Raw genomic sequence first — 12,569 nt, forward strand, 5'->3', positions numbered from 1 at the left:
GAATATTTTTCCCTTCCAGTATATCTGCTTTAAGCTCTGCCATATGAATTGCTGTGTAAAAACTTTCCCAAATTTGTAAGTTTGTAAGCAATAATCCTGAATGTGTTTTGCATAAAGGGCCATTTTGACTCAATAAAACATTTACTGAATACGCCCTATATAAAACAAGATTTACTTTTAAATACTACAGTAACGAGACCACACCTCTTTGTTACAATATTGCTTTTTATATTTTAAAAATTTAAAAGCACAGTCTTTTGGCCACTAGAGGGGGTTAGCAGCATTTTCCAAATTACAGTATGCTCACTACCTGGAAAAGTGATACTACTGTTGGTCAAAGAACAAGAATAACCTTAGTTTAGACTAATTGCTTTACATGTACTGGTATCCTCTTTTTCTCAAAAAATTTAACTTTTTCAGAAAAAGTGAAAAAGATAATCAATTTAGTTCACAAGTTATACATTTAATAAAATATCAAAAATGACTAAGAAGTGATTTGAAAAGAAAACTCTCTTATGAATCTGCTATTCTGTACATTCTGTGAATCAGTCCATCCACACTCTAAAGCAGTGGTATAAAATATAGCAAAAACATTGGCTTGTATTTTTTAATGACATCTAGCCTTTGAAAAGCTTATTCTTTTTCCTAGCAATATTCTCCAACAAGAAATACAGAAAAAAACCCCACAAACAAACAAACAAAAAACCCAAAACCCAAAACAAAACAAAAAACAAAAAAAACCCAAATTAACTAACTTCCTCAGTATCAAAAATTATAGTTATTAATTGCACAGTTCCCTCACTTCCAAACTATACTCTATTTTTTCCACTTTAATTATGGAAAAACAGAAAAATAAAAGATTCAATAGTAACATAACAACATGAAGAATTTTCCCAAAACTGAAAATCTGAAACCTGTAATAAAATCAAATAAGCTTGCTGTGTTGTGAGCATCCATACATCTTCAATATTATTATTTTTAAAGTATATTTTTTGATTATGCTATTACAGTTGTCCCAATGTTTCCTCCTTTGCCCACTTCCACCTGGTACCCCCATTCCAGCAATCCCACCCCCTTGTTCATGTCCAAGGGTCATGCATGTAAGTTCTTTGGCTACTCCATTTCCTATACTGTTCTTGACATTTTCCTGGCTACACTGTACCTACCAATTTGTATACTTTTTAAATATATTTTATTGATTATTTGATTACAGTTGTCCTATTTCCCTCCTTTCATTCCTCTACACCCTGCACACTCCTCCCCCACCATTCCCCCCCTTTAGTTTATGCCCATGTTACTCAAGTTCTTTAGATTCTGTATTTCCCATACTATTCTTGTCCTCCCCCCTATTTTCTACCTACCATCTATGCTACTTATTTTCTGTACCTTCTCCCCCCTTCTCCTCCTACCACTCCCCTGTTGCTAACCCTCCATGTGATCTTCATTTCTATGGTTCCACTCCTGATCTACCTGTCCTCTTAGTTTGCTTTTGTTTTAGGTGTGGTTGTTAAGAACTGTGAGTTTGCTGTCCTTTCACTGTCCATATTTTTAAGCTTCTTTTTCTTAAATAAGTCTCTTTAACATTTCATATAATAAGGGCTTGGCGATGATGAACTCCTTGAATTTTACCTTATCTGAGAAGCACTTTATCTGTCCTTCCATTGTAAATGAAAGCTTTGCTGGATAAAGCAATCTTGGCTGTAGGTCTTTGGATTTCATGACTTGGAATACTTCTTTCCAGCCCCTTCTTGCCTGTAAGGTCTTTTTTGAGAAATCAGCTGACAGTCTGATGGGAGCTCCATTGTAGGTGACTGTCCTCTTATCTCTTGCTGCTTTTAGGATTCTTTCATTTTAATCTGGGCTATCATAATTATGATGTACCTTCTTGTGTTCCTCCTTGGGTCCACCTTCTTTGAGACTCTCTGAGCTTCCTGGATTTCCTGGAAGTCTATTGCCTTTGCCAGACTGGGGAAGTTCTCCTTTATTATTTGTTCAAGTAAGTTTTCTACTTGTTGCTATTCCTCTTCCCCTTCTGGTACCCTCATCATTCGGATGTTGGAACGTTTAAAGATGTCCTGAAGGTTCAAGCCTCTCCTCATTTTTTTGAATTCTTGTTTCTTCATTCTTTTCTGGCTGAATGTTTCTTCCTTATGGTCTACTCCCTTGATTTGAGTCCCAGTTTCTTTTCCATCGCTATTGGAAAAGAAAAAGTTCTGTGAGCATCCTGATCACCAGTGTTTTGAACTGTGCATCTGATAGGTTGGCTATTTCTTGGATGCTTAAGAGTTACTGGCTGTGGGGCTTGGAGTTCTTGAACCATGATGTTTTGATCTGTTCACGTTTGTTACATATGAGGGGCAGAGCCCTAGGTGTTCACCAGGGCGGAGCAACTCAGTCGCTGGGTTGTGGTGCTGTATGTGGGGTCAGGGTCAAAGAGGGGAAATGGCAGTCCCCTCTGCTGCTTCCTGCCGCTGGGGCCTGCGCGGTCCGTCTCACCGCTCACTCCTTTGCCTGGTTTGTCTGCGTGCGAATGTGTGACCACGGTCAGCCTGCCACCTTGCGCCCTCACTGGGTCTGCTCGATGCCACCCCACACCTGGGATCTGCCAACTGCCACCTGCACACCTGGGCCCCTGGGTTGGTCCTGCTGAGTTTTCCTGTGCAACCCCATTCTGCCAGTCGCCGGATCCGCCTCTTGACCGGTCTGGCTGAACGGTTCATTGTTGTTGGACTTCCATATACTTCAATTTTCTGTGTTTTGGCTGCATTTTAGTTACTAAAACTTTGTTGTTTTTAAACTTGCTTGTGCGAGAAGGCACAGTGTTTCCACCTACACCTCCATCTTGGCTGGAAGCCCAATTTGTACACTTCTTAATCCCTGAAATTTTTCCCTCATTCTCTCCCTTTCTCCTTCCAACAGACAACCCCCCAAGTGATCTCCATATGTACAATTCTGTTCCTGTTCTGCTTGTTTGCTTAGTGTTTTTTAGATTCTATAGTTCATAGTTGTGAATTTATTGCCATTTTACTGTTCATTGTTTGGATCTTCTTCTTTTTCTTAAATAGGTCCTTTTAACATTTCATATTATAATGGTTTAACATTTCATATTATAACCTTTCCCTTGTCTGGGAAGCACTTTAAGAGCTGCCCTTCCATTAGAAATGACAGCTTTGCTGGATACAGTAATGTAGGCTGCAGGTCCTTGTTTTTCATTGCTTTGAAAACTTCTTGCCAGTCCTTTCTTGCTTGCAAAGTTTCTTTTGAGAAATCAGCTGAGTGTCTTATGGAAACTCTTTTGTAAGTAACTACCTGCTTTTCTCTTGCTGCTTCCAAGATTCTCTCTTTATCTTTAACCTTTGGAATTTTAATTATGACATGTCTCAGTGTGGCCCCCTTTGCACCCATCTTGTTTGGGATTCTCTACGCTTCCTGGACTTGTATGTTTATTTCCTTCACCAAATTATTTCTCTCTCATTAATTTTTCAAAAAGTTTTCAATTTCTTGCTTTTTCGCCTTCTGGCACCTCTATGATTCAAATGTTGGTATGTCTGAGGTTGTCCCAAAGGCTCCTTAACTTATCCTTTTTTTGAATTCTTTTCTATTTTTATTTTAATTTTTTAAAAATATATTTTATTGGCTATGCTATTACAGTTGTCCCATTTCCCTCCCCTTTATTCCTCTCCACCTTGTATCCCCCCAACATGCACCCCCCCCCAAGTTCATGTCCATGGGTCATACATGTAAGTTCTTTGGGTTCTATATTTTCTATACTATTCTTAACGACCTCCCTGTCTATTTTGTAGCTACTATTTATGCTTCTTATTCCCCGTACCTTTCCCCCTATTCTCCCCATCCTCCTTCCCACTGACAACCCTTCATGTGATCTCCATTTCTGTGATTCTGTGCCAATTCTAGTTGTTTGCTTAGTTTGTCTGTTTTTTTTTAGGTTCAGCTGTTGATAGCTGTGAGTTTGTTGTCATTCTACTGTTAAGAGTTTTTGATCTTCTTTTCCTTAGACAAGTCCCTTTAACATTTCTTATTACAATGGCTTGGTGATGGTGAACTCCTTTACCTTGTCTGGGAAGCACTTTAGCTGTCCTTCCATTCTAAATGATAGCTGTACTGGATTGAGTAATCTTGGATGCAGGTCCCTGCCTTTCATGACTTCAAATACTTCTTTCCAGCTACTTCTTGCCTGTAAGGTTTAAGTTTCTTTTCAGAAATCACCCGACAGCCTTATGGGAACTCCTTTGTAGGTAACTGTCTCCTTTTCTCTTGCTGCTTTTAAGATTCTCTGCTTATCTTGAATCTTGGGTAATGTAATTATGATGTGCCTTGGTGTGTTCCTTCTTAGGTCCAACTTTCTTGTGTCTCTCTGGGCTTCCTGGATGTCTATTTCCTTTGCCAGATTAAGGAAGTTTTCCTTCATTATGTTTTTCAAGTAAGTTTTTAATTTCTTGCTCTTCATCTTCTCCTTCTGGCACCCCTATGATTCAGATGTTGGAATGTTTGAAGTTGTCCCCAGAGGATCCTAAGCCTCTCTCCATTTTTCTGAATTCTTGTTTCTTCATTCTGTTTTGGTTAAATATTTATTTCTTCCTTCTGCTCCAAATCATTGATTTGAGCCCCAGTTTCTTTCCCTTCACTGCTGGTTCCCAGTACATTTTCTTTTATTTCACTTTGTGTAGCCTTCACTCTTTCCTCTATTTTGTGACCATACTTAATCATTTCAGTGAGCATCCTAATCAACAGTGTTTTGAACTCTGCATCTGATAGGCTGGCTAACTCTTCATAACTTAGTTGTATTTTTTTCTGGAACTCTGATCTCTTCTTTCACTTGGACCATGAGTTTTTGTCTCGGCAGGCCTGTTATATAGTAAGGGTGTGGAGCCTTAGGTATTCTCCAGGACAGGAGAAACCACGTCGCTGCATTGTTATGCTGTAGATGTGTGGAAGGGGTCCGAGAGGGAACAGTGCTGCTTGCTCTGCTCTCTGCCAGCTTCCAGTCACTTCTCCTGCTACCCACAAGCAAATTGGGCCCTTCTGGTGCTGATTCCTGGGTGGGTGGTTTTGTGTACATTCTAGGACCCTGTGGGTCTCTCCAATGACCTCTCCTGAGAGGCTGAGAGCTTTTCCTGCCACCTCAACCCCCACAGGTTTTTTCAGTCCGAGGTTTTAAGGCTTTAGTTCCCTGTACTGGAACCCTGGACTGCATGGTCTGTTAGCAGCATTTTTTGTTCCTCCTGGTATATCCACACATGAATATGGGACTGGCCTGTCCACCAGCTGCCGCCTTGCCACAAATCTTCTCCACCCTGACTATCTCCGCTCTTCCTACCCATCTGGATGAAGGTTTCTTCTTTAACTCCTTGGTTGTAGGACTTCCATACAGTTCAATTTTCTGGCAGTTCTGGTTGCTTTTTTGTTTCTGAATCTGTGGTCCTTCTTTTGGTTATGGGATGAGGCACAGTGTATTTACCTATGCTTCCATCTTGGCTAGAAGCGGATTCTTCTTCTCTTCTTGCTGTTCTGACTATTTTTTTTTTCTTCCTTGTTCCAAATTGTTGATTTGAATCTTGGTTTCATCCACTTCACTGTTGGTTTCCTGTAAATTTGTCTTTATTTTACTTAGTGCAACTTTCATTTCTGCCTGGGTCTTTTTTATGCTGTTGAAGTACCCAATGAGTTCCTTGAGCATCCTACTAACCAGTATTTTAAACTCTGCATCTGCCAGATTGCTTATTTCCATTTTGTTTAGTTCTTTTTCTGGAGTTTTGTTCTGTTCTGTTCTTTCATTTGGGCCTTAGTTCTTGGTTTGATTTTTGCAGCCTCCCTGTGTTTGTTTCTATGTATTAGGTAGAGCTGCTTTGACTCTCTGTCTTAGTGCCATAGCCTATTGAAGAAAAACAAATCTGTAGATTGGTAGAGGCAGAACCTTAAATAATTGACAGTTTAGGGCAACCTGTGTGAATCAGGCTGACTAAGACTCCGATATGGTGTTGCTCTTCAGTCTGTTAGGGAGGATTCAGAAAAGGGGCAACGCTGCTACCTGACTTTTGGAGTTTTGTCTGGGAGGAAACTGTCCTCCAGCACACACCCCAATGCCAGACACTTCCATTATTTCCTCTATGCCAATATGCCCTTCCACGTGCTGCCTCGGTGCTAAAGCCCAGAGGGAGTGAGTGCTAAGTGCTAAGTCTGTTGTGGGCCCTTTAAGAGAAGATTCCTGAGACTCCTGCAGTTTCTTCTGCTACCCAAACCCTACTGGTTTTTACAGCTAGAAGTTATGGGGACTTACCATTCTGGCATTGAAACCTTAGGGTGGGTAGGGCTGGGGTCCCTCACTCCCAGGTATCCGTCCCCATTTTTATCCACCACTTGTGGGTGTGGGACCATCCATTCCACATCTCCCAGAGCATCTCTGTGTCTCCACCCCTCCTACTCACTGGACGAATGTGACTTCTTGGATTCCTTGGTTGTTGGACTTCCATACAGCTCAATTTTCTGATGATGCTGGGTGACATTTGTTTTGTAGTACAGTTGTAATTTTTGCTGTGGTTGTGCAAGGAGGCAAGTCATATTTATCTATGCCTCTACTTTGACTGGAAATCTTTCAATATTATTGTTTTAAAGTATACCACATGTGAAGTGAGACAGGACAATCAGGAGAACAAATCAATCAGCAGGGTTATGATTTAAAATACTATAAATTGCAATGGCAACATTTTTATTTTTGTTTAGGTCAACATAACATATTTGACTTAAGAATATTTGGTACAACTATTTCATACTAGGAGTTATTAAAAATCTCATCTATTTAGCTTTTCAAATACTTATGGATCCCCCTAGAGAATCAGTAGTTTCTGAAATAAGAACACAAGTATAAGAGTTAGAAAACAGGCTCTAATATCACTGTAACCACTTTGGAGAATAAGACAAGTCAGTCATTACAACTTCCTGAGCTCAGCTTCCTTATTTTTAAAATAATATGGCTGGTTTAATACTACAGTTCTCCACTCTAAACCTAAATACCCAAAGCTTAGGTTAAAAATATTTATATCCGGTGGAGTCCAAGTGTAAGGCAGCTCTTTGTTGAACCAGATGGAAAGATAATTCATTAAGAAAACTAACATTTATAATGTATAGACGAGAGCTTCAATTCACAATGATTTCCAGGGATTGCAACATCTCATAAATCAAGTAAATTCAAGCAAGAAAACAGTATTAAAGAGGATTTTATCATACTCTGTCTAAACAAAACCCAAAGGCAATACAACTAACTTCACTGAGTAGAATATTTACTCTCAAGATACTTTTCTCAGATCATACTAAAAAAACAGAATATTTTCTCAAATTAGTCCTAGAGAGCTTTTTCTTTCCTATTCAGATGGTAGTCACTCTTGTACCATGTTTTAAAAAAAATAACACCTCATTTAAAAATCATTTATAAAACTTGGTTATTCATTTTGCATCTTCTTCTACTATAGCATGACATGAGCTTTCCTTTACAGACATATCTAAGTAGGCAAGATGTTATCGTGAGATGAGGCTGGAAGGGTTAAGCAGGGCCTTTATCATACACCCTTGGTTAAGTGTTAAAAGAATGCAAAGGAATATAAGACATTGCCTATCACAATTGAAAGTACTAAAAAATGGTCAAATAATATATGGTACTGTTGAAGTAGAAGGTAACAGCAGCTGTTCCCACTCTCCTTGATTTCAGACCTTCCTTTCTTGTACTTATAATTATGGGTTTTTGATTCCATAATCCTTTGATCTACTGGAGGAAATAAGTAAACTACCAAGCCTCTCCTCTGTACCCAAAGCTGTTTAAGAACCCAACCTGTGATACAAAAGATGATTCTAAAAAAACTAAATTTAGTACTCTGAAATTCAGCCTTATCTTTTTTCATCTTTTCTCTTCTGAGGGAGCCTACAAGGTTAAACTGTCTTTTTTCTTAGTGATGTTAAAAGGAAATAAAAAGTAAATCGATAAATCAAATGAGGCTGTATAAAAAAAGTGTGTTAACAATTTTTCCATCCTAGTTTTAGAAAACAAATATTAAAGGATAAGAAAGATCTTTTTTGTTTTACTTTGAAAGGAGGGCTGATGAAAGAGCTCAGTAACTTTACATGGCTATTTTATATATTCATTTCAGAGAACCACAATGGGTAAATTATAACAACAGAAACAGTAAAAGCAAATATTTAGGACACTTTGTGCCAGGTATGATGCCAAAGCTTTATGTGCAGTATTTTATTTCATTCTTTTAATAGTGTGTGTGAAATGAGTATTATTATTACACCCATTTTGCTGGCGACTTTATGCAATGTCTTCAGACTCACACAATCAATAAGGGAGCCAGGATTTAATCCCAGATTCAAGTGTCCATGACATTAATCATTGCTACGCTCCTCAACATCCAGACTTTTGCTTCTACTTCTCTCCAGTTTGTCCCTTTTTGTATTTTCTATATTCTAGTTCTGGTCACTGAGTGTCTCGTTGGATAAATTCTCCAGTTTTCCAACTGATTTTAGTCTTGTTTTTCTTGAAATCCTTTCTAGTGTAGCCAAGCAGTCCTTTAAAAACAGACATCTGATTCTTCACTTCCTGTTTTAAATCCTATTTGGCTTCCTATTTTTCTTAGGATCAAATCTTTACATTGCTTGTAAGATCCTGTTAGAGGGAGAAATAAAATTATACTAACTACTATCAGCCTCCATATGCATTTATTAATTCATTACTTAAAATGTGGTTGCAACAATACTATGTAAGGGTGGTCTTTTATTCTAGTATGTATTTGCTGTAAGGAGTTATTTATCTATTCTGATACAATGGAACTTGAAGAAATAGACAAAGATATACAAATTGTGCTTATAGTGAAGAAATCTTTAATAATACTTTGCAATACTTTTAAGTGCTTAATAATGTTAGCTACTATTGTCTCTTCATCCCCCACAAAGGCAATATAAACCTTTCCATTTCTGGGAACACTTACATAGAAGAAAATAAAATATAGAAGCTAGCAGCAGATGCTACAAAATATCAACAATGATCTTTAACTTTCTTATTTTATGGTTTGCCCTAGAAAAAGGGGTAAGTGCATAATTTCTTTAGATAGAAGTTCCATGGGCACAGAATAAAAAGATCACAATTCTGTTCTTTTTATGTAATTGCAAAGAGATGACAGTGACAAAATAGTTAATGTTACCTTTTGAAACTCCCTTAAATGTCCCACTAAGAAAAAAACAGGTTTAGTATGTTTATGCAGTATTTGCAAATGGTTGAAATGTTAAGATTACATTTGGCTGGAGGACAGGAGTCATTAAATCTTCTTTGCAATGATCTTAAAAATAATATGTGCACATAAAACAATGGTCAGCAGATGAACATTCTTTATTACTCTGGGGCTTTGGTCCCAAACTAAACTTTCTATGATAAATATGCATTCTTTCTTAAGGGTATGGGAGAAACTGGGACTTACACCAAATATGAAAAGAAACCCATAACTTATTGCTAGTGGAGAAAAAGCTATAATGCAGTACAGTATTATGTAAAATACATAAAATACAGTACAGTACTTATGTAAATCTGTAAGGCTGTACATGCAAAGGTATATCTGGAAGGAATCTTTACCAATGATGAACAGTGGTCAACTTCTCTGTGGCCTAAATTTTCATTTTCATTTTCTTTTTGTACTTCTATGTTAGCATTTTCTATATTATTCTAATAATTTACAGCAATCACATATCACATCTACAAAAATTAAAACAAAAATAAGGTCACAGAACACATTTTTCACCTATTTCACTTAATATGGGTTGAAAAACTAATAATGCTGGTAAAGTTGCAGTGACATGAAGATCTGCACATCCTGTCAAAGAAATGTACATCAGTACAATCTTTCTGGAAAGCAATCTGGAAACATAGGTATCAAAAGTGCTTGTATCTTTAAACCTATCAATTCTACTTCTGAGAATCTAAAAATGAAACTACACTGCAATAAAATGCTTTACGTAGGAAAGCAGTCAATATAAAATATTAAAATAATAAAAGGTCTATTAATAAGCAAACAAGCACCAAAATTACAGTGCAATAAAATATTAACAAAGCTATAAGGAGAAAATGATGTTAGATGGGGGGAAAAAGCAGGATATAAACTTTATCTCCATAATGTTTTGAGGGTAAAATGTGTAAAGAATGAGAAGGAAATAGCCCTGGCTGGTGTAACTCAGTGGATTGAGTGCAGGCCTGCGAACCAGAGGATCGCGGTTCAATTCCCAGTCAGGGCACATGCCTGGGTTGCAGGCCAGTTCCCAGAAGGGGACGCACAAGAGGCAACCATACATTGATGTTTCTCTCCCTTTCTCCTTCCTGTCCCCTCTAAAGATAAATAAATAAAGAGAACAGCTGAAATTAACCAGAAAGGGGGAATGCTACAAAAAATTGAGGTTGTTAGTTCTTCGAAAAGTGTTACCACTCACTGATCAGTGTTCTCGCAATATATTCAATTAGATCATTTCTTAAAAATGCAGAATGCAATTAGCACTGACACTGAAAGGCTTCCAGGAGGATTAAATGATAACGACTAATTACTGCTCTACGACCCCACAGATGAAAGTGATGCCACTGAAAAGACCAAGGGACTAGGAGAGTGATATGAGCATTACTATCAACAACTATATCTTGTTTGCCAAGAACAAGGACATTCTATGTGACTGAAAAATGACAGAACTGTTTTCAGCTACGATAACACTAATGTGCAGAACAGTCATTTACTTTGCTACCTATTATTCCTAACCCAATGCTGTGTTTCATTCAACTCCAAACAAACCCAGAGTATTTACCAGGCAATGAAGACAACAAGCAATATATTTTTTAAGCTATTAGCTAAAAGACTTACTTGATGAAAGTAGTCTTGTATTAATTTTTTAATCATTTTCTCCCACTAATATCCAACATACTCAGTAAATAAAATCATAAAACAGTTTCTACTGCTGCCACCCACCACTACTTTTCCACATTCAATGTAGAAAAAGCAGAATTGTACCTGTCCCAGTAATGGTCAGAAATCTCCCCTCCTGATTAAATAAAAATTCAAATGCAACATTGAAACACTTGTAAAAAAATGACTTTGTAGTATAACCTTATTTTCTTTAATATTTTTCTGTAGTAACAATACAGAATAGTTACTCAACTCTAGTTAACTGCCTTTTTTACCTTTCTTAACTAAAGAAACATTTTGCAAGGAAAGTATAGACTAATGAAGGCTAGAGAAATAAGCTGAAAATCTAGTAACATTCACCTGAATCGTTAGTAGATAATATGTGCTAGAGATGATAAAAACTTGCAAATCTGGTAAACACTATACTGAATTATACAATATGCTTTCAGAACATTATTTGTACAACTGCCAGTCCTACATTCTCCTTTAAACATAAGTAAATACACAATTGATTATAAATGTACTAAGGTGGCCAATTCACAGTAACCTGGAGTGAAAAGGCAATCAAATTTCCTTAAGACATTTACTCTGGGAAATGCCAAGAGATTAGGGAGTTAGCAGTAGGAGTTGAAGCTGAAAAAAAGCCAATGCTCAGAAAAGGTCATGACAGACCAAGGAAGAAGAACCTAAGAACAGGATGAGAGGGCAAAAGTTATGGAAAAAAACAACAACCAGGAACTATGAAAGAAAACCTACTCAGGTGAGAATAGCTGGGTTCTGTTAACAGTAAGATCACTCTGAGCTAAGTATAGTTTGGGATATCTGTACAGGTGGCATTCTAAATTTTCCTGGTTCCTGGCAATATTTCCATTTCTCAAGGTAACATGAGTGGTCCTGCACTGCCTGTACCATGTAAAATCTTCCAATTCCTTTTTTACCATCATGGTAAATGATAAACACCTTCTTAAGAAAAAAGAACTTGGATGAAAACTCTATAAATTACTGACATCTATTCCCTCTTTTTGAGATAATATACTTTTTTATTAATTATTCAGGTAATTGGAAATAGAAGTGCAGATGCTGGCTCAGGTGAATTCAGATTTCAAAAATTGCAGGTAACAAAAATGAACAAAGTCATTCTGAAATGACTTTGACAGGTGAATTATTTTTATTCCAGAACACTACGAATATTAAAGAGGGTTGGTACCTTGTTTCTTCCTTGATTTTATCAACTACAAAAGTCCTGGAAGTGTAACACCATCTACATTTAGATGTTTAAAAAGAAATTATTACCCATGTATGGATTGCTGCCAGCAATTTACCCATTAACTCCCACTGCTGGGAACTAAGCAAATTCCTGATCTTAATAAGAAAAACATGCAGAGACACAACGATACTTCTTTGCTGGTTAATCAACTTCAGCTGTGATTTCATGTACTTGGGTTTTTCTACAACTTATCTGATAGCCCTGATGACAACAGCAGCTACTAGATTCACACGTCCTTCAAAACTCAAAATTCTTGAATGTAAGTAAGTAAAATTTGATTCCATCTTCTTCCCTCCATCAATGTGGTATGATGCAAATATGTAAATGGCGAATTGGTTCTAATCCACAGATCTCAT

The 12,569-nt window shown here is 37.3% G+C and overlaps 1 protein-coding gene across 3 annotated transcripts in view; it reads right to left on the reverse strand.

The window, feature by feature from the left end:
• CERT1 (ceramide transporter 1) overlaps positions 1 to 12,569 on the reverse strand; it is a 112,409-nt gene that overhangs the window by 65,105 nt on the left and 34,735 nt on the right. The gene's annotated exons all lie outside the window — the stretch shown is intronic.

The sequence above is a fragment of the Sturnira hondurensis genome, unplaced genomic scaffold, assembly GCF_014824575.4.
Source record: "Sturnira hondurensis isolate 20B ecotype Veracruz unplaced genomic scaffold, ASM1482457v3 Scaffold0021354, whole genome shotgun sequence".
Lineage (NCBI taxonomy): Eukaryota > Metazoa > Chordata > Mammalia > Chiroptera > Phyllostomidae > Sturnira > Sturnira hondurensis.